This window comes from Mustelus asterias, chromosome 17 (assembly GCF_964213995.1).
Source record: "Mustelus asterias chromosome 17, sMusAst1.hap1.1, whole genome shotgun sequence".
Classification (NCBI taxonomy): Eukaryota; Metazoa; Chordata; class Chondrichthyes; order Carcharhiniformes; family Triakidae; genus Mustelus; species Mustelus asterias.
In genome coordinates, this window is record NC_135817.1 from 84,997,786 (window position 1) to 85,020,769 (window position 22,984).

The window sequence follows — 22,984 nt, forward strand, 5'->3', positions numbered from 1 at the left end:
ATCGCTACACATTTACCCGCTAATCCCTCTAACCTACGCATCTCAGGACACTAAGGGGCAATTTTAGCATGGCTAATCAACCTAACCCGCACATTTTTGGACTGTGGGAGGAAACCGGAGCACCCGGAGGAAACCCACGCAGACACGAGGAGAATGTGCAAACTCCACACAGACAGTGACCCAAGCCGGGAATCGAACCCAGGTCCCTGGAGCTGTAAAGCAGCAGTGCTAACCACTATGCTACTGTGCCGCCCAAGTCTGTGACAGTATTTATATCTTCCATGGCATTGTGTGTCTGCTTGCATTCCTCTGTCACGACAGATTACCACAGATGTCCGTGTTAATGGCCTCCGATCCGTCACAGTTGTTATCTCCTACTTCCCGTGTGATGGGCGATTGTTTAGGACCATTTGTTCATTTCACACCTCTGGCACCTCAAACTGATAACAATCAGTTTCTGAAGTCCAGGGACCTCGTGTTGTCTTGTATCCGGTGGCAGAACTACCTGCGTGATTCCTTTTCGTGTCTCTATAGCGTAGCCATATTTCCCATCAGCCTTTAGTGTCTCTCTTTTACTGAGCCAAGTTGTCAGCTACATTTTGGGTCAGGGCCACACTCTGTAACTCTCCTACAACCCTCAAGATCTTTACATTTACACGAGTTCTGGCTTCTTGCCCATTTCCAATTTTAATCTCACCATGATTGGTGGCCATATCTTCAGCAGCTTGGTTCCTAAGCTCTAGAATTCCTTTTCTAAAGCTTCCCACCTCTTTCTGCTCCTTCAAGACACCTCTCAAAACCTGCTTCTTTGACCAGGTTTTTGATCCGCTGCCCTCATATTACTCTCTGTGCTTTGGTGTCAAATTCTGTCGATAACTGCTCCTGTAAAACATATTGGGGCGTTTTACTACTTTAATGATGCTAGACGGGTGGCACAGTGGTTAGCACTGCTGCCTCACAGCGCCAGGGACCCGGGTTCGATTCCCGGCTTGGGTCACTGTCAGTGTGGAGTTTGCACATTCTCCCCGTGTCTGCGTGGGTTTCCTCCGGGTGCTCCGGTTTCCTCCCACAGTCCGAAAGACATGCAGGTCAGCTGCATTGGCCATGCTAGATTGCCACTTAGTGTCGCGGGGCTAGCAGGGTAAATACATGGGGTTACGGGGATAGGGGCTGGGTGGAATCGTGGTCGGTGCAGACTCGATGGGCTGAGTGGCCTCCTTCTACTCTGTAGGGATTCTATACAAATGTAGGTTGTTGCTGCAATATCTGACTCTGGGAAAGAGCTGGGATCAGTGAGCTGGACTGGGGAAAAGGAGGTAGATTGACTGCAAATCAGGTGTCCGAGAGCAATGTTAACCTTGTCAGATCAAATGGGTTCCAAATCTGTGCAAAGATTACTTTGATGGGCAAATACAAGGTTTTAATCTGCTGCTTTTGCAATGTATTTAAATATTAGGAAGATGATAAATGTAACACGTCTCTCAACACCACAGATTGACATACTCTTTGCTGTTGCAGCTCAGAGCCTGACAGCTGAACTAGTGATTAATCATTACCATCTGCACAGCAAAAATTGCACCTCTCCAGGGGTAGTTAAACAACACTAGGTTCTTGCTGAATATCAAGGCTGAAAGTGGTTGCTGTGAGGACTCAGGGTAGAATTATTTGAAGTTGTCTCAGCTCAGGTAGACCAGGCTTGTATTCCCTCGAGTGGAGATTAAAGGATGATCTCATTGAGGTGTTTATAATTAAAGGATACAATCAGTATAATAGACAGAAGCTATTGCTCTGGCATGTCAAGCTGCTTGTCTTACATCAGTGCTGGCTGCAAAGAAATGTCTTCCAATTAATTAAAGCGAGAACCAAAGTTGTTTTCTCCGGGCATCGCCCCAAACTCTGTGCCCTCGCCTTTTTCTCGTTTGTACAGTATGTAAAGCCCTGGCAAGGCCATCATTTATTGTCCATCTTTAGTTGCCCTTATGAAGGCCTCTGTCTGAGACTGAACTCTTTGCAACCTCGGTCTTCTATTTGACCAAGTGACATATCTGTGCCATCACTAAGACTGCCCAGGCTATTCCCACCTCTATCACGTTGCCCGCCCCTGTTCTTATCTCAGTCTGTCTGCTGGTGAAACCCTCATCCGTGCATTTGCTACTTCCAGGTTTAACCATTCCAATGCGCTCCTGACCAGTCTCCCACCTTGTACCCTTTTCAAACTTGTTTATTTATCTATTAGTGTCACAAGTAGACTTACATTAACACTGCAATGAAGTTACTGTGACAATCCCCCAGTCGCCACACTCCAGAGCCTGTCTGGGTACACTGAGGGAGAATTTAGCATGGCCAATGCACCTAACCAGCACGTCTTTCGGACTGTGGGAGGAAACCGGAGCACCCGGAGGAAACCCACGCAGACACGGAGAGATCGCGCAAACTCCACACAGACAGTGACCCAAGCTGAACAAATCGAACCTGGGTCCCTAATGGTGTGAGGCAGCAGTGCTAACCACTGTACTACCGTGTCACCATATCTTGATCTCTTCCAATTCTCTGTTGCTGGAATTCCTACTTGCACTGAATCCTGTTCACTCGGCAACCCCAAGCTGCTGGCCTATATTAGCTTCCAACCCAGCAACATCTGGATTTTAACATTCTCAGCCTTGTGTTTAGATTTCTTCATGGCCCCACTCCTCCCCTTGTTTAACCTCCTCCAGCTTTACAACCCTCCATGATCTCAACACTTCTCCAGTTCTAGACTCTTGAGTGTCTCCAATGTCCTTTGCTCTATCATTGACTCTCTGTGCTTTCTGCCATCGAGGCCCTAAGTTTGGAAGTTCCCTCCCTAAGATTCTCCACTCCGCTATCACCATCAATCTTCCTGTATGCAACTCCTTAAAACCTACCACTTTGGTTTAAACTTCTAATCCCCTGTCTTAATGACTCCCTATGGGACCCAGCACCAATTTTAATTTGATAAGATAGCTGTGAGGGATGTTATCATATTGAAGGTACTATATAAATGCAAATTGATGCTGTTTCACAGCTTAGACTGAGACCCTGAAGTCATTTATCCAGGTCAAAGCACAAGGAACATTGTTGTAGGTCAGGTTAGAAACTCCAAAGTGTTTTATGGAATCTGCCTGAACCATAAGTTTTGCATCTTGAATTTGGCTAGGATAAGCATGATTATGTTTCACTTCAACAACCCCCTAGGGAGCTTTTATCAAACACAGTTTATTTAAGAATATAGTTAACATGTATAGAAAGAAAAATTAGCAATACCTTTTAGTAATTACAAACAAAAAAAAACAGAAAGAAAACAACCACAATAATGTGTTAACCCTTAATTGAATATTAAAGTTGTTCCAACAAACCACAACCTTTCATAGATAAAACCCTTCTCACAGGCTTAACACAGCGTAGATTGAAATCTCACTTGACTTCAGTCTTTTCGAAGCCTGAACTTTCCTTCTGGAAGGCAAAATGTTGCCTTGAGATAACCAGCAGAATTTCCAAATAGAACAGGGAGACAGGGAGAGAGAGACTTCAGCTTCTTTCTTGCTTGATGCCCCTTCTAAAACTGAAAACTAAACTGCAGCCTCAGAACTCTCAAAACTGAAACCTTAAACTCACTGGATAAAAAAAACTATCCAAAAACAGATTACCTTTTCTCCTAACAATGCAGGATCGTAATATTGATCCCAGAGTAAACCCAAAGAACCCCATTTAAGCCACTTAAGAAGCAATAAAAGGACAATTCCAGTCAAGTCGGCAACAATGACATCACTGAAGCTGTGAGCTGCAGAAATCATGTTTTTTAAAAAAACTTTCTTAAAGGGACACTAACGTCACATCATGAGGAAATGACACTCTCTGGCAGCAGAGAGACTGTTTTGAGGTTGACAGGAAAATGTCTTTGCCTGAGGTGGACAACCTTCCTGATTGTCCTATCATCTTCTAAAATTGAAGATTAATGTCCCAGATATTCCTGTGAACATAACCCAGAGAGAAAGCTCATATGGGACACTGCCTCTCCTTGCTTTGCTTCAGCTGGACTCAAGATGACCTATTGACAATATGTGCGCAGTCTGTGTTTTGAGCTTCCCCTTCACCATGATGATGAGAGTTACCACCACTGGCTGGACATATTTCTGGTGGTTGTATCTCCTGACCTGCTACTTCCAATATGCTTGCTCCCTCACTCCCGCCATTGGTGAGGAGGCAGACAATCACATGGACACCTCTTTTCCACTCCAATTGCAAAGCAAATAGATGATTCAATCCCAGATTTGGTGATTCTACACACAGTCAAATAACCATTTTTCCATGTCTGATGCTATTCTAACTAATAGACAGCTGCATCAAGTACAATTTAAGAAACACATGTCAAGGCTCTGAGTCAATCCTGCAAGTTTGACAATCCTAACCCTGAACCTGTTTTCCTGGAGAAACAGGACTCTTACTTTATTTTCTCTTCATCTTTCCAGTTAAATATTTTGTGTTCTCTGATATAACATTTTAATCAATCTACCACCATGCTAAATGGGATAGATCCTGAACAGATCTAGCAACTCAAGACAAGGCATCCATGAGGCACTGTGGACCATCAGCAGCAGCAGAATTGTACTCAACCCCAATCTGTGATCTCATGGCCCGGCATATCTCTTTCATTACTACCAAGCCAGGGGATCAACCTTGGTTCAACGAAGAGTGCAGGAGTGCATGCCAGGAGCAGCACCATGCTTTAGTAAAATGAGGAGTCAACCCGGTGAAGGTACAACACAGGACTGCTTGCATACCAACAGCGTAAGCAGCAAGTGATAGACAGAGCTAAGTGATTCCACAACCAATGAATCAGATCTAAGCTCTGCAGTCCTGCCACATCAGTTGTGAATGGTGGTGGACAATTAAACAACTTACTGGAGGAGCAGGCTCCACAAATATCCCCATCCTCAATGATGGAAGAACTCTGCATATCAGTGCAAAAGATAAGGCTGAAGCATTCGCAACAATCTTCAGCCAGAAGTGCCGAATAGACAACTCATCTCGGCCTCCTCCAGAGGTTCCCAACACGATAGATATCAGTCTTCTGCCAATTCGATTCTCTTCACATGATGTCAAGAAATGGCTGAAGGCACTGCAAAGGTTATGGGCCCTGACAATATTCTGGCAGTATTACTGAAGACTTGTGCTCCAGAACTTGTCACGGCACTGGGCAAGCTGTTCCACTACAGCTATGACACTGGCACCTACCCAGCAATGAAGAAAATTGCCGAGGTATGCCGTGTACACAAAAGGCAAGACAAATCGAACCCAGCCAATTACCGTTCCATCAGTCCACCTAATCATCAGTAAAATGATGGAAGGGGTCATCAACAGTGCTCTGAAGCAGCACTTGCTTTGCGATAATCCTATTCACTGATGCTCAGTTTGGGTTCCACCAGGGTCATTGAGCTCCTGAGGGAAATTAGCAACACTATTACAAGACAGAGTTAAGAGCAAGAGCATTCTCCGACTTACTGTGAGCAGTCCAGAGATATTTACCAGTTCCTAGGGTGATACAGCGAAGAAGGGTATCATTTCACCTGTTATGGTACCTCTTTGAAAAATTTATCCACATAGTCGCTTATTAGCACAGAGCTTGAATATTGCTGAAAATTACACACACCATCAAAGTTTTTCATCTTGCATTCATCAGGACAGATGCAAGAATACCAAATAGCAACAATTTAAGGTGCATGAGGAAAGGTGCTGATTGGTTGGCAGATTGACTCTGGTTTGGTCAAGGCATTGCCATGGAGATTACACCATGGAACTATACCTCCCCAGTGATTTTGATCAATTCAAAATTTGCATTATGCCTGGACATGTTCCTTTTGCCTGCAGAGGACAGATCCCTGCATATGGATCTATGTAGCTTCTTGTGTCGGTGAGCCACATTGCAAGCCCAACTGATAATCTTGAATTGACTGCTAGTGTAAATTAAGCACACTTGGGAATGTTCAACAAGTGCTGTCCAAATGCGTAAGCACCTCTAAAATCTGAGTGTCTAAAGATGTGCGGGTTAAGTTGATTGGCCATGCTAAAATTGCCCCTTAGTGTCCTGAGATGCGTAGGTTAGAGGGATTAGCGGGTAAATGTATAGGATATGGGAGTAGGGCCTGGGTGGGATTGTGGTCGGTGATTCTATGATTCAAATCCCTGGAATGAAGACTAATTGTTGGATTGTGACTGTGACTGCACTTTCCTACTTAATTGGCTCTAAAATGCTTTGTGATGTCTGGAAAAGTGCCATATGAATGCAAATCTTCCTTCCGTCCTTTCTCTCTTTCTTCCTCCCTCTCTTCCATCAGTCTCTCCGTCTCTCCCTTCCTTCCGTGAGCTGAGCACACTACTTACTGAATCATGGTGTGACCATAAGTGTGACATTTGTATCGTGAGCAGCAGAGGCAAGAATTGGTAACTTTAAGTCAGATACATGCCAAGCAGAATGGTACCCACTTGGGAAACTCAAGGAATGTAAGGAACAATAGATGGGGATCAGTACAATAAATACCCAACTAAGCTGAATTATGAACTATGAATTAGGAGTCTAATGTTTGGAACCCAAAGTGCCAATTAATTCTATAGGTGACAGAAATGAAGACGTTGTGAAAAGGTAGCCTTGATTTGATTTGATTTATTATTGTCACATGTATTAACGTACAGTGAAAAGTATTGTTTCTTGCACGCTATACAGACAAAGCATACCGTTCACAGAGAAGGAAAGGAGAGAGTGCAGAATGTAGTGTTACAGTCATAGCTAGGGTGTAGAGAAAGATTAACTTAATGCAAGGTAAGTTCATTCAAAAGTCTGATGGCAGCAGGGAAGAAGCTGTTCTTGAGTCGGTTGGTACATGACCTCAGACTTTTATATCTTTTTCCTGATGGAAGAAGGTGGAAGAGAGAATGTCCGGGATGCACGGTAGCACAGTGGTTAGCACTGCTGCTTCACAGCTCCAGGGTCCCAGGTTCGATTCCCGGCTCGGGTCAGTGTCTGTGTGGAGTTTGCACATTCTCCTCGTGTCTGCGTGGGTTTCCTCCGGGTGCTCCGGTTTCCTCCCACAGTCCAAAGATGTGCAGGTTAGGTTGATTGACCAGGTTATAAATTGCCCCTTAGAGTCCTGGGATGCGTAGGTTAGAGGGATTAGCGGGTAAATATGTGGGGGTAGGGCCTGGGTGGGATTGTGGTTGGTGCAGACTCGATGGGCCGAATGGCCTCCTTCTGCACTGTAGGGTTTCTATGACTTCTATGCGTGGGTTCCTTAATTATGCTGGCTGCTTTGCCGAGGCAGCGGGAAGTGTAGACAGAGTCAATGGATGGGAGGCTGGTTTGAGTGATGGACTGGGCTTCATTCATGACCCTTTGCAGTTTCTTGTAGTCTTGGACAGAGCAGGAGCCATACCAAGCTATGATACAACCAGAAACAACCAGGTAGGTTTGTGGGTTCAGAGGAGCAAGGCAAATAACCACGATAAGAAAGGTAGTGATAAATTATTTTACTCCCCTCACTTGCTCCCAATATTCAGAGGACTGAACCCTGAGTTAGGTCCAAAACTGAACACTGAATCATTAAAAATATACAGGTATCTAAAACTTTGAAATAGGCTCACATAAACGTACAGCATAGAAATAGGCCATTCAGCCAAAATGCTCAATGCTGGTGCTCGGGCTGCCCAGGCAGTTGATTCCTGGAACACTACTTCATCTCACCCTGTCAGAAAAAACCTCCTATTCCTTAGTCTCTTATGCACTCATCCAGTTTCCCCTTAAATGCATCTAGATGCTTCACCTCAACCATTCCACCTTCTCACTCTGGGGAAGGAATGTTATGTTGCTAAGGTGGGATATGGAATGGGAGGAGGTTCATGAGCCTGCTTCGCGTATCCAAAGACACGTGGAGCAGGCGCGAAGGGCCAAATGACCAACTCCTGCTTCCAGTTTCTAGTTTCTGTGATCATAAGCACTGACATGGAAGACTTGTTTTGAATTTCCCCATGGGCTTGCCCCCATCTCTGTGACTTCCTGCAATCCCTCCAAGTTCTCTGCACTCATTCAGTTCTGCCCTCTTGCATATCCCCGATTTCCTTCTCTCTACAATTGACAACTGTACCATCAGCTTTGGAATTCTCTCCCTCAACCTCTCTACCTCCCTCTCTCTCCGGGGATAGGAAGCATGCATTCGTGATACCATGGCCATCATGATACTATGGCTATGGTACATACCATGGTTTGATTAATCATCTGGGGCTGAATAATATGGTTATGTTCTGATAGCGGGTTCCGCACCTGGAAGTTGGCGATCTTCTGAAGTCCAGGCTCACTGTTGGCATACCCCATAATGGTCTCTTGGGCACACTGCCCATAGGATGACATGGTGGCACAGAGGTTGACACTGCTGCCTCACAGCACCAGGGATCTGGGTTCGATTCCCGGCTTGGGTCACTGTGGAGTCTGCTCGTACTCCCCGCGTCTGCGTAGGTCGCCTCCGGGTGCTCCGGTTCCCTCCCACAGTCAAAAGACATGCTGGTTAGGTGCATTGGCCACAATAAATTCTCCCTTAGTGTACCCGAACAGACACCGGAGTGTGGTCACTCGGGGATTTTCACAGTAACTTCCTTGCAGTGTTAATGTAAGCCTACTTGTGACAGAAATAAATAAACTTTAAACTTCAATGGCCTGGGCGGCACAGTGATTAGCAATGCTGTCCCACAGCTCCAGGGACCCAGGTTTGATTCTGGCCTTGGGTGACTGTGTGGAGTTTGCACGTTCTCCCCGCGTCTGCGTGGGTTTCCTCTGAGTGCTCCGGTTTCCTCTCACATCCAAAGATGTGCAGGTTCGGTGGATTGACCATGCTAAATTGCCCCTTTGTGTCCAAAGGTGTGCAGGTTAAATGGTAATGTGTCATTGGGAATGTGTGGGTTACAGGGATAGGGCAGGAGAGAGGGCCTGAGTTAGGTACTCTGTCAGAGAGTAGATGCGGTGCAGACTCAATGGGCCAAATGGCCTCTTCTGCACTGCAGGGATGCTATGATTCTGTGATAACACAGTAATTGTTACCATTTAATGGACATGGTGGGTTCAAGACCTTCATCCTGCCAATGTGGAGGGCAGGATGCCCGTTCACTGAACCTGTGGGCCGTGACCCTGAACAAGGTCACCGTCAGCACCTTAAAGGGTCCCCTGGCCTGGGACAGTGTCTGGTGACCTGTCAGATTGATCAATCAAAGAAACAAGAGCAAAGAAAATTACAGCACAGGAACAGGCCCTTCGGCCCTCCAAGCTTGCACCGACCATGCTGCCTGTCTGAACTAAAACCCCCTACCCTTCCGGGGACCATATCCCTCCATTCCCATCCTATTCATGTATTTGTCCTTAAAGTTGCTATCGTATCTGCTTCCACTACCTCCCCCAGCATCGAGTTCCAGGCACCCACCACCCTCTGTGTAAAATCTTGCCTCGTACATCTCCTTTAAACTGTGCTCCCTGCACCTTAAACCGAAGCCCCCTAGTATTGACTCTTCCACCCTGGGAAAAAGCTTCTGACTGTCCACTCTGTCCATGCCCCTCATAATCTTGTAGACGTCTTTCAGGTCGCCTCTCAACCTCCGTCGTTCCAGTGAGAACAAACCAAGTTTCTCCAACCTCTCTTCTAGTGGATTAACTATACAGGGAGAAGGTTTGTGCATTCTCTAATCTGACTAGTCAAGTGCATTTAAATTGTAGCCAATCTCCCTCAACCATGTCAATCCGCACAGGTGGCGGAAATTTTAAAAATCGGCAAGTCTACTGCCTTTTGGCATTTGTCCATTTGTTACATGTTGCCACACAGTGATGTCAGTGCCTTTGGGGTGAGGAGAGAGGGGTACCAGGAGGGCCAGACCACCCCAGATTCAGTGAGGCTGCCCCTGGTGCCCTCCTGCGCGCAGTTGATGATTGATGTGAGTGGCTCATACCAAGCGCCAGCAAGAGGAGGAATCCCAACCAGACTCGTGCCACGCAAGGGGAGGTGGCCAAAGAGGTAAAGAGTATGGGCATGGTGAGAAGGACATGGTCCCAGTGCCACAAAAAGCTCAACACCTCATGAGGGTGAGGATGGCATCAGAATGAGCAATCTTAATCGAGTGTGGTACAGGTCCCACTCGTGAATGAGGCCCCTCTGAGTCAGAGGAGACCTTCTCCCCCCCCCCCCCCCCCCCCAGATGAAAGGGTCTCCACAAGGTTCCTCTGCTCATTCCTGCAGTCTCTGAGGTGTTAACTGGAAGGCTGAGGCTCTGGTCTCAGCTGCAGTTTTAAATCGCTCCCAAACAAGCTTTCCCATTAAAAAAAAACAGATTCCCCACCTGTTGTGATTCTCACCCGGAGGCGTATTATTGCCATCAGAGCTTATTATTGCTGTGAGCTGGGTCGTTAATGATAATTGCCTTCCCAGTAGTCATTTGCATAAGGCAGACTGGTTTCTCACTTTTTGACCCATTCACCCAACGTATTATCACAAACTGACATGATCATGTCCAAAACTGTGCCCCACACACACAATATTATGCCACTCAAAGCGATGGACACCCCAATCTGGGTGAGTATTATTCAGCCCTTCATTTTTCATAACTGTTATTTTCGTATGTTCAGGTGTAACTGCAGTCCTGGCCTCAACTAACATTGACACCAACAGCAACTACCATTTGCGTCTATGTCTTTGACATAGTAAAATGTCCCAACATGCTCTGCAGGAGTGTTTTCAGATGACATTTGATTTTGATTTGATTTATTATTGTCACATGTATTAGGCCGAAGGCTAAAGTGCAGGACCTCGAAAGTAGTCATTCTGAACTACTGCCGGTGCCACGTGCTAGTGAGAGTAGGAATAGGAAGATTAAGCAGATGAATGCGTGGTTTGAGAGCTGGTGCAGGGGGCAGGGATTTAGATTTTTGGATCATTGGGATCTATTCTGGGGAAGGGCTAACCTGTTGAAGAGGGACGGGTTACACCCGAACTTAGAGGGGGAATAATATCCTGGCGGGGCGATTTGCTAGAGCCACTCGGGAGGGTTTAAACTAGTTTGGCAGGGGGATGGGATCCAAAGCAGTAGGGAGACAGAAGAGAAGGTTGAGTACAGCACAGAAGTTAAAGAGAGCACATTAAATAGTAAAGGCAGTGTCAGTAATCCTACTACCAGACAGATCAGCAAGGCAGAGAGCAAGGGAAATCCAGATGAAATTGCATTTATTTCAATGCAAGAAGGCCTGACGGGCAAGGCAGATGAATTCAGGGCATCGATGGGTACATGGGACTTGGATATAATAGCAATTACTGAAACATGGCTAAGGGAGGGACAGGACTGGCAGCTCAATGTTTCAGGGTAGAGATGCTATAGGAAAGATAGTAAGAAGTGTCACAACACCAGGTTAAAGTTCAACTAGCTTTCGGAGCACTGCTCCTTCGTCAGGTAAGTGGGAGTTCTGTTCACAAACAGGGCATATAAAGACACAAACTCAATTTACAAAATAATGGTTGGAATGCGAGTCTTTATAGGTAATCAAGTCTTAAAGGTACAGGCAATGTGAGTGGAGTGAGCGTTAAGCACAGGTTAAAGAGATGTGTATTGTCTCCAGACAGGACAGTTAGTGAGATTTTGCACCAGTCCAACGCCGGCATCTCCACATCATAGGAAAGATAGAACAGGAGGTAAGAGAGGAGGGAGAGTTGCACCTTTGATTAAGGAAAACATCACAGCAGTACTGAGAGGGGATATATCCGAGGGTTCTCCCACTGAGTCTATATGGGTTGAACTGAGAAATAAGAAGGGGGAAATCACTTTGATAGGGTTGTACTATAGGCCCCCAAATAGTCAGTGGGAAATTGAGGAGCAAATATGTAAGGAGATTACAGATAGCTCCAAGAAATATAGGGTGGTAATAGTCGGAGATTTTAACTTTCCCAATATTGACTGGGGCAGCCATAGTATTCGAGGGTTGGATGGAGAGAAATTTGTTGAGTGTATTCAGGAGGAATTTCTCATTCAGTATGTGGATGGCCCGACTAGAGAGGGGGCAAAACGTGACCTCCTCTTGGGAAATAAGGAAGGGCGGGTGACAAAAGTGCCAGTGAGGGATCACTTTGGGACCAGTGACCATAATTTTATTGGTTTTAAGATAGCTATGGAGAATGATAAGTCTGACCCAAAAGTTAAAATTCTAACTTGCGGCAAGGCCAATTTTGATGGTATCAGGCAGGAACTTTCAACAGTTAACTGGGGGAGTCTGTGGGAAGGCAAAGGGACGCCTGGTAAGTGAGAGGATTTCAAAAGTGTGTTAACCAGGGTTCAGGGTAAGCACATTCCTCTTAGAGTGAAGGGCAAGGCTGGTAGAAGTAGGGAACCCTGGATGACTCAGGATATTGAGGCCCTGGTCAAGAAGACGAAGGAGGCACATGACATGCATAGGCAGCTGGGATCAAGTGGATCCCTTGAAGAGTATAGAGGGTATAGGAGTAGAGTTAAGAGAGAAATCAGGAGGGCAAAAAGGGGACATGAGATTGTTTTGGCTGATAAGGCAAAGGAGAATCCAAAGAGCTTCTACAAATACATAATGGGCAAAAAAGTAACTAGGGAGAGAGTAGGACCTCTTAAGGATCAACAAAATCATCTATGTGCGGATCCACAAGAGATGGATGAGATCCTAAATGAATATTTCTCATCAGTATTTACTGTTGAGAAAAGCATGGATGTTAGGGAACTTGGGGAAATAAATAGTGATGTCTTGAGGGGTGTACACATAACAGAGAAGGAGGTACTGGAAGTCTTAAAGTGTATCAAGGTAGATAGATCCCCGGGACCTGATGAAGTGTGTCCCAGGACACTGTGGGAGGCTGGGAGGAAATTACGGGTACCCTCGTAGAGATATTTGAATCTTCGATAGTCACAGGTGAGGTGACTGATGATTGGAGGGTGGCAAATGTTGTGCCCTTGTTTAAAAAGGGCTGCAGGGAAAAGCCTGGGAACTACCCTTGCATCTGTAGTGGGTAAGTTGTTGGAAGGTATTTTGAGAGACAGGATCTATAGGCATTTAGAGACGCAAGGACTGATTAGGGACAGTCAGCAAGACTTTGTGAGTGAAAAATCATGTCTCACAAATTTGATTGAGTTTTTTGAAGGGGTAACCAAGAAGGTAGATGAGGGCAGTGCAGTTGATGTTGTCTACATGGGCTTTAGCAAGGCCTTTGACAAGGTACCGCATGGTAGGTTGTTGCATAAGGTTAAATCTCACGGGATCCAGGGTGAGGTAGCCAATTGGATACAAAATTGGCTTGATGACAGAAGACAGAGGGCGGTTGTAGAGAGTTGTTTTTCAATCTGGAGGCCTGTGACCAGGGATGTGCCTCAGGGATCAGTGCTGGGTCCACTGTTATTTGTTATTTATATTAATGATCTGGATGAGAATATAGTAGGCATGATTAGTAAGTTTGCAGATGACACCAAGATTGGTGGCATAGTGGACAGTGAAGAAAGTTATCTTGGATTGCAATGGGATCTTGATCAATTGGGCCCGAGGGCTGACGAATGGCAGATGGAGATTATGCATTTTAGTAGATTGAACCAGGGCAGGACTTACTCAGTTAATGGTAGGGTGTTGGGGAGAGTTATAGAACAAAGAGATCTAGGGGTACAGGTTCATAGCTCCTTGAAAGTGGAGTCACAGGTGGACAGGGTGGTGAAGAAGGCATTCAGCATGCTTGGTTTCATTTGTCAGAACATTGAATACAGGAGTTGGGATATCTTGTTGAAGTTGTACAAGACATTGGTAAGGCCACACTTGGAATAGTTCTGGTCACCCTATTATAGAAAGGATATTATTAAACTTGAAAGAGTGCAGAAAAGATTTACTGGGATGCTACTGGGACTTGATGGTTTGAGTTCTCAGGAGAGACTGGGTGGACTGGGACTTTTTTCTCTGGAGCATAGAAGGCTGAGATCTATAAAATAATGGGGGGGCATAAATCAGCTAGATGGTCAATATCTTTTCCTAAAGGTAGGGGAGTCTAAAACTAGAGGGCATAGGTTTAAGGTGAGAGGGGAGAGATACAAAAGAGTCCAGAGCGGCATTTTCTTCACATAGAAGGTGATGAGCATCTGGAACAAGCTGCCATAGGCAGTTAGTAGGGGCGGGTACAATTTTGTCTTTTAAAAAGCGTTTAGACAGTTAAATGGGTAAGATATGGGATATGGGCCAAACGCAGGCAATTGGGACTAGCTTCGGGGTTATAAAAAAGGCGGCATGGACAAATTGGGCCAAAGGGCCTGTTTCCATGCTGTAAATCTCTATGTATTAGCATACAGTGGAAAACATTGTTTCTTGCGTGCTATACAGACAAAGCATACCATTCATGGAGAAGAAAACGAGAGACTGCAGAATGTAGTGTTACAGTCATAGCTAGGGTGTAGAGAAACATCAACGTAATGCGAGGTCGGTCCATTCAAAAGTCTGATGGCAGCAGGGAAGAAGCTGCACTTGAGTTGGTTGGTACGTGACCTCAGAGTTTTGTATCTTTTTCCCAACGGAAGGAGGTGGAAGGGAGAATGTCCAGGGTGTGTTAGGTCCTTAATTATGCTGGCTGCTTTTTCATGGCAGCGGGATGTGTAGACAGAGTTAATGGTTGGGAGGTTGGTTTGCGTGATGGGAGGCTGGTTTGACAGGGAGTAGCTTAATTTTTGTAAATTCTTTCTCAGGATGTGGATGTCACTAACAAGGCCAGCATGTGTTGTCTATCCCTAATATTCCTTGAGGGCAACCACATTGTGAGGGACTGGAACAATGACCAGCAACCCAGGCTAGTGAGTGGGCCACAAGATTGAAATCGGGTTCGTTCAGTAACCATAGAAACATAGAAGCTAGAAGCAGGAGTAGGCCATTCGGCCCTTCGAACCTGCTTCGCCATTCATTTTGATCATGGCTGATCATCAAATTCAATGTTCTGATTCCCTCCCTCCCCCCATATCCCTTGATCCTTTTAGCGCCAAGAGCTATATCTAATTTCTTCTTGAAATCACACGTTTTGGCCTCAGCTACATTCTGTGGTAGTGAATTCCACACATTCACCACCCTCTGGGTGAAGAAATTTCTCCTCACCTCAGTTCTGAAAGATTTATCCCTTATCCTCAAACTGTGACCCCGAGTTCTGGACTCTCCCACTGTTGGGAACATTTTTTCTGAAGCTACCCTGTCTAACCCTGTTAGAATTTTATAAGTTTCTATGAGATCCTCTCTCACTCTTCTAAACTCCAGTGAATATAATCCTAACCAACTTAGTCTCTCCTCACATGACAGACCTGCCATCCCAGGAATCAGTCTGGTAAACCTTCGCTGTACTCCATCTATAGCAAGGATATTCTCCCTCAGATAAGGACACCAAAACTGCACACAATACTCCAGGTGTGGCCTCACCAATGCCCTATACAATTGCAGCAAAACATCCCTATCCCTCTATTCAACCTTCTCACTATGAAGGCCAACCCATTTGCCTTCTTCACTGCCTGCTGTATACCCCCATGAATAAGATTAAATACATTTAATACATACCAAATATTTCATCATGAATTATAGAAAATGCTTAATCATTTATATATTAATAGAACTATCATCAACTTCAAATGGGAAAGGCAAAAGAAATAATTACAATTTGGAGACAGAGGGAGCACACGGCTCTCACAGTCAATGTTGTGAGCAATCAGCATGTACCTCACATCACTTGCCCTTGCTTAATGTGTGCCATTTTAGACATATCGGTGGGAAAAATACTGCGCAGACAGAAATCAGCGGAATGTGGCAACCCTGCCCGTGGGCAGCGGTCAACAAAATGTCTCGTGGGCCGCATTCAGAACCAAAATGGGCCGCATGTGGCCCCCAGACCGCAGGTTGCCCACCACTGATCTAGAGTCACATGTCGGTCAGACTGGGTAAGGATGGCAGATTTCCTTCCCTCAAGAACTGCTGCCTCACAGCGCCAGGGACCCAGGTTCGATTCCCGGCTTGGGTCACTGCCTATGTGGAGTTTGCACATCCTCCCCGTGTCTGCGTGGGATTCCTTTGGGTAGAATCATAGAATCCCTACAGTGCAGAAAGAGACCATTCGGCCCATCGAGTCTACACCGACCACAATCCCACCCAGGCCCTACCCCCATATCCCTACATATTTACCCACTAATCCCTCTAACCGACGCATCTCAGGATACTAAGGGGCAATTTTAGCATCACCAATCAACCTAACCCGCACATCTTTGGACTGTGGGAGGAAACCGGAGCACCTGGAGGAAACCCACGCAGACACGAGGAGAATGTGCAAACTCCACACAGACAGTGACCCGAGCCGGGAATCGAACCCAGGTCCCTGGAGCTGTGGAGCAGCAGTGCCAACCACTATGCTACTGTGCCGTGCTCCGGTTTCCTCCCACACTCCAAAGATTAGGTTGGTTGGTCATGCTAAACTGCCCTTTGGTGTCAGGGGGTTAGTCAGGTAAATAAGTAGGGTTATGGGGATAGGGCCTGGGTGGGATTGAGGGCGGTGCAGACTCGATGGGCTGAATGTCCTCCTTCTGCATTGTAAGGATTCCATGATTCTATGATTCCAAGAGTACTGGTGATAGGTTTCTACAACAATCAACGATATTTTCAACAGTCACCATAACTGGGCTTCGCTTTCAATTCCGGATTTGAACCCACATTCCCAGAGGGCATGCCTGGATTTCTGAATTACTAGGCTAGTGACATCACCACTCGGCCACCATCTCCCCTCTAAAGGAGGCATCAGAGCTAGGGAAACAAATATTTGGTCGGTTTTAAGGAGCATCTTGAAGGAGGGGAGAGAGAGGTGGAGCAGTTTGGAGAGGGAATTCCAGAGCTTTGGGCCCAGTCTTGCTGAAGGCACGTTCACCAGTGGTGGAGCGATTAAAATTGGGGACATTCAAGAGGGCAGAATCGGAGACGTGTAGAGATCGCAGAGAGATGTAAGCTTGAAGAGGGGTGTAGGGAAAGGCAAAAGAGCAATGATGGCAGGGTTTGAAAATGTAGATGAGAATTTTAACACCAAGACATTGCCCGAGGTAGATTAGCGAGCACAGAGGGTGATGGGTGAGGGGGGCTCGGAGTAAGCTGGGACATGGGCAGCATACAAAGACCTGTAACTCTCCAACCTGTACAGTTTGTTATTTCACTGGATGGTGTTTATGCCAATTTAACTGCCAGGGGACTTGCATTCCTGTTGTCTAATGGAATGTTAGTGTTGTTACATTGATTTCTGTCTCCCCATTGTTTTAATTACAATGAACATGCATTCATGTTCCAAGGTAAGAACAGATTTGACATGAATAGTGAACTAAAGCCTGTGTGCTTTAAAAAGCTTTATAAAGCCTTTTTTTCTCTCCCTCTCACAGACTCCAAGCGTCTGAAACATATTTTGCTGTTAACTCATTTAATATCTCTTACTTGCTCTGTATTTGGCTTTAATTCAATTAAACTTCATGTACTGGAATGGAACTGAATTGAATTAAGTCTTCGCTCTGCTATTTTTCTCTCATTCCGCACCAGAAACAAAATCCACTGCAGATAAAAATGCATTAGGGATTTATAGATGTGAATGGTTAACCACAGTACCATAGACCCACGATGATTGACTGAGATTGTCACTCACGATCAGATTAAGGAATTAATCCATTAACTGTACTTCTATTATGCGCGGTGTTCGCCAATTGTAATTGGATTTGCTCCTGTATTTGAAGCACTGTTAATCAGTCCCTTGTTTCAAGCCTTGTATTTTCTCCGAATTAAACTATGATCTAATTGATCAGTGGGTGAATTCAAGTTTAATTGTCAACTTTATAATTAAGAGTCCTTTTAATATTCTGTCTGTGGTGAGTTACTGGTATTTGTTTGTTTCAATTTGGCTGGTGTCCAGGGTTTCCAACTCTGACTGAATGCATTCTGGAAATTTTGCCACGTGACCTCTAAAACAGCAAGCACCACCCCCCCACCACCACCATGCCCACCACCCCCTCGACCCAACCTGCCTGCGGCCCTGCTCTCCCCTCACCGTCCCACACTCCACCATTAGCCACTTGGCACAGCCATGCCTGAAATAGCCCTCCGACACACACTCAATTTGAGAGTGAACAAATTGATATCAGGAGCCATAGTCTTCCATCTCCACCACCTTGTCCGACACCATCCCTCCTCCCCATTCCCCTCCCTCCTGCCTCAACTCATCAGCAGCTAAAACCCTCATCCATTCCATTGGCATAGAATCATAGAATCCCTGCAATGGAGAAGGAGGCCATACAACCCATCAAGCCAGCACCAATCACAATCCCACCCAGGCCTTATTCCTGTGACCCCACATATTTACCCTGCTAATCCTCTAACACTAGGGTCAATTTAGTATGGCCAATCAACCTTACCCGCGCATCTTTGGACTGTGGGAGGAAACCGGAGCACCCGGCGGAAACGCACGCAGACACGAGGAGAATGTGCATACGTCACATAGACCGTGACCCGAGGCAGCTCCCTGGCGCTATGAGGCAGCAGTGCTAACCATTGTGCCACTGTGCCGCCGCCCCAATGGCATCTCGAGGTTTGACTATTCCAATGCATTCCTGCTCAGCTTCCCACATTCTACCTTCTGTAGACTTGAGTCATCAGACTTTTGAACGGACATACCTTATATTAAGCTGATCTTTCTCTACACCCCAGCTATGACTGCAGCACTACATTCTGCACCCTCTTCTTTCCTTCTCCCTTATGTACTCTATGAATGGTACGCTTTTTCTGTATAGCGCTCAAGAAACAATGCTTTTCACTGTGTACCAATGCATATGACAATAATAAAGCAAATCAAATCAAATCAAATCCTCCAAAACTCTGCCGCCTATCTCCTAACTCAGATCAGGTTCTATCACTGATGTTTGTGTATTTTTAAGGCAGATCTGGTTCGATTCATGAGCAGGCTGTTCAAACCCGTGAACTCAGTAGATCGGGAGAAACTGTTCCATTGGCAGAGGGATTGAGAAACAGAAGTCAAAGGTTAATACTGTGAATAATAAAGGTGAATAATAAAGTTAGGCCGCACTTGGAATATAGTGTTCAATTCTGGCCGCCTCTGAGGTGTGGGTATCACCCACAGTGCTATTAGGGAGAGAATTCCAGGATTTTGACCCAATGACCGTGAAGGAAGGTGATATATTTCCGAGTCAGGATGGCAAGTGACTTGGAGGGAACCTCCAGGTGGTGGTGTTCCAGGTACCTTCTGCTCTTGTCCTTGTAGATGGTAGTGGTTGTGGGTTTGGAAGGTGCTGCCGAAGGAGCCTTGGTGAGTTCCTGCAGTGCATCTTTTAGATGGTACACACTGCTGCCACTGTTCATTGGTGGTGAAGGGATTTAATGTTTGTGGAAGGGATAGCAATTAAGTGGGCCACTTTGTCCTGGATTGTGTCAAGTGTTGCTGCACACATCCAGGCAAGTGGGGAGTATTCCATCACACTCCTGACTTGTGCCTTGTAGATAGTGGACAGTCTTGGGGGTGGGGCGGGGGGGGGAGGGGGGGGGGCTGGGGCGTCAGAAAGTGAATTATTGGCCACTGGATTCCTAGCCTTTGACCTGCTCTGGCAGCCACAGTATTTATATGGCTAGTCCAGTTCAGTTTCTGGTCAATGTTGACCCCCTAGGATGTTGATAGTGGGGGGAATTCAGAGATGATAATGCTATTGACTGTCAAAGGACATTGATTCGATCCTCTTTTGTTGGAGATGGTCATTGCCTGGCACTTGTGTGGCATGAATGCTGCTTGGCACTTGTCAAGCCAAGCATAGATATTGTCCAGGTCTTGCTGCATTTGGTCATGAACTGCTTCAGTATCTGAGGAATTGCAAATGGCGCTGAACATTGTGCCGTCATCAACGAACATCCCCACTTCTGACCTTATGATGGAGGGAAGGTCATTGATGAAGTAATTGAAGATGGTTGGGCCCAGGACACTACCCTGAGGGACTCCTGCAGAGATGTTCTGGAACTGAGATGATTGACCTCCAATCACCATCTTCCTTTGTGCCAGATAAGACTCCAACCAGTGAAGATTTTTCCCCTGATTCTCATTGACTCCAGTTTTACTAGGACTCGTTGCTGCCATTATCGGTCAAAAGCTGCCTTGATGTCAAGGACAGTCATTCCCACCTCGCCTCTGGCATTCAGCTCTTTTGTCCATGTTTGATCCAAGTTGTTGAGATGTGAAATTCATTACCTGAAAGACAGCAGAAGCTGATTCAATTGTAACTTTCAAACAGAAATTACATATACATTTGGAAGGGAGAAGATTTGCAGGGCTATGAGGACAGAGCTGGGGCAGTGGGACTAATTGAATAGCTCATGCAAAAGGGCCTGTACAGGTACAATGGGCAGAATGGCCTCTTTCTGTGGAGTATCATTCTACAAGGGGGTGAATTAATGGCTACAACCCAGCCACTCTTTGGCAAACAATGTCAAGGGATAAAAGACAGAAAAATAAATAAGGCAAAAAAGACCTTAGCAAGTCTGTAACTATTTTGTTTTGCGACAGGGTTCACAAAGCAATTCAGATGAAGGCATTTTTCTTTTAATATTGATCTGTTGAGCTTTGAGGAGTACTCGGTAATGAATTGTACCGTCTTCAGAATTCTACTTTACAGCATTTCCCTTCCTTATACAATTATATATTTTTCACCGTCTCTCTTTCTTTTGTCTATCTCTTTCTTTCATTCTTTCTCTCTTTCTTTCTCTTTTTCTTTCTTACTTTCTTTCTCTTTTTCTTTTGTTCTTTCTCTCTTTCCTTTTCTTTCTCTTTCCTTCTTTCTTTCTCTTTCTCTCTGTCCTTCTTTCTTTCTCTTTCCTTCTTTCCTTCTTTCTTTCTTTCCTTCTTTCTTTTTCCTTCTTTCCTTCTTTCTTCTTTTCCTTCTTTTTTTCTTTCCTTTTTTCTTTCTTTCCTTCTTTCTTTCTTTCCTTCTTTCCTTCTTTCCTTCTTTCTTTCCTTCTTTCCTTCTTTCCTTCTTTCTTTCTTTCTTTCTTTCCTTCTTTCTTTCTTTCCTTCTTCCTTTCTTCCTTCTTTCTTCCCTTCTTTCTTTCTTTCCTTCTTTCCTTTCCTTCTTTCCTTCTTTCTTTCCTTCCTTCTTTCTTTCCTTCTTTCCTTCTTTCCTTCTTTCTTTCCTTCTTTCCTTCTTTCTTTCTTTCCTTCTTTTTTTCTTTCTTTCCTTCTTTCTTTCTTTCCTTCTTTCCTTCTTTCTTTCTTTCCTTCTTTTTTCTTTCTTTCCTTCTTCCTTTCTTCCTTTCTTCCTTTCTTTCCTTCTTTCCTTCTTTCTTTCCTTCTTTCTTTCCTTCTTTCTTTCCTTCTTTCTTTCTTTCTTTCCTTCTTTCTTTCCTTCTTTCTTTCCTTCTTTCTTCCTTCCTTTCTTTCTTTCACTCTCTCTGTCCTTCAGCTCCCCTTTGCCCAGAAGCAATCAAGTTGAGAGCTTTTTAATGCCCGTGTAATGTATATGTTGAGCACAAGGCGAGATTGAAGGAATGGGGAGGTCCTCTCGACCTTCACAGAGTGATGCTCAAGGGTCATTGTGCTAAATGGTGGAATTAGTTTTAGTTGAAGTACAATTCTTGGAGAAAAAAAAGCTGACCAATTTAAAAGATTGGAAGCTTTGAAGTGCAGCCCCGACGCTGATGTCAAGTGTTTCGCATGAAGCTGGCATTTTCTTGGCTGCCTTCCAACAGTGAAGGGACTACCACCTCAGTAAAACACTCTCTGTCGTCTTCCCACAGTCCATTTTGTTAGTGCTGTAGCTTTTTGGCTGTCATCAGGAATCTAGACAGATTAAGAGGTCGTGTCCACGGAAACAACTTGCACTGCTGCAATAAAAACAGAAAGTGCTGGAAAAACTCAGTAGGCCTGGCAGCATTTGTGGCGAGGCAGAAACAGAGGATGGGATTTTCCAACCCTTCCGTCAGCAGGATTTTCCCATTGAAGGCGACTCCTACCCACAGTGGGCACCCCAGCAGCGGGCCAGGCCAGCCACGCAAAACACTGTAGACATTGGTGGGAGAAAAAGATCTCACCCGTGAGCAATGTTGAGCCGCCTCCACAGCTGGAAAACAGACCACAGGGGTTGGAACATCCCAACCAGAGTAAACATTTTGAGCTCAGTATGACCTTTCTTCTGAGTAACTGATTATCAGAACTGGCCATTGGCCTGAAATGTGAACTCTCTTTCTCTCTCTCTCTCTCTCTCCACAGATGCTGCCAGGCCTGCTGAGCTTTTCCAGCACTTTCTGTTTTAATTTCAGATTCCCGGCATCCACATTTATTGCGGCATTTCTGCAGTACCTCTCCCAACCTCAAGAGCTTCCGAAGCACATTGCAGCCAATCAAATCCTTTTCTTGATGTACTGTCGGGAAGCCTGGTCGTCAATTCATGCACCGCAAGGTCCCACACAGAACAACGGGATAAATGACCAGATAATCCATTTCTTTTTTACTGGCTGAGGGATAAGTATTGGCCCAAGACGTAAATGAGAGAGAAGTCTCTTTCTGAATCTCTGTGACAACTGCTCATACAATAAAGTGGCTGGCCCATTCAAATGTAAATGTTTACCATGCCTACCTCAGTATTTGTACTATTCTGTCTATATGGTATGTGTATCAGTATCGGCCCTTTGGCTAAGATCAAACGTCAGATCAAGCCCAAGAGTGGGTACCACCATACCTTGTCAGCTTGGAGCTCGTTAGTCCCGCTTGTGGGGACCATGCATTGTGTGTGTGTGTGTGTGTGTGTGTGTGTGTGTGCGTGCGTGCGTGCGCGCGTGCGTGCGCACCGGGGTAAGCACAGTACGAAGTCGCACACCACCAGGTTAACGTCCAACAGGTCTATCTGATAGCACACGCCA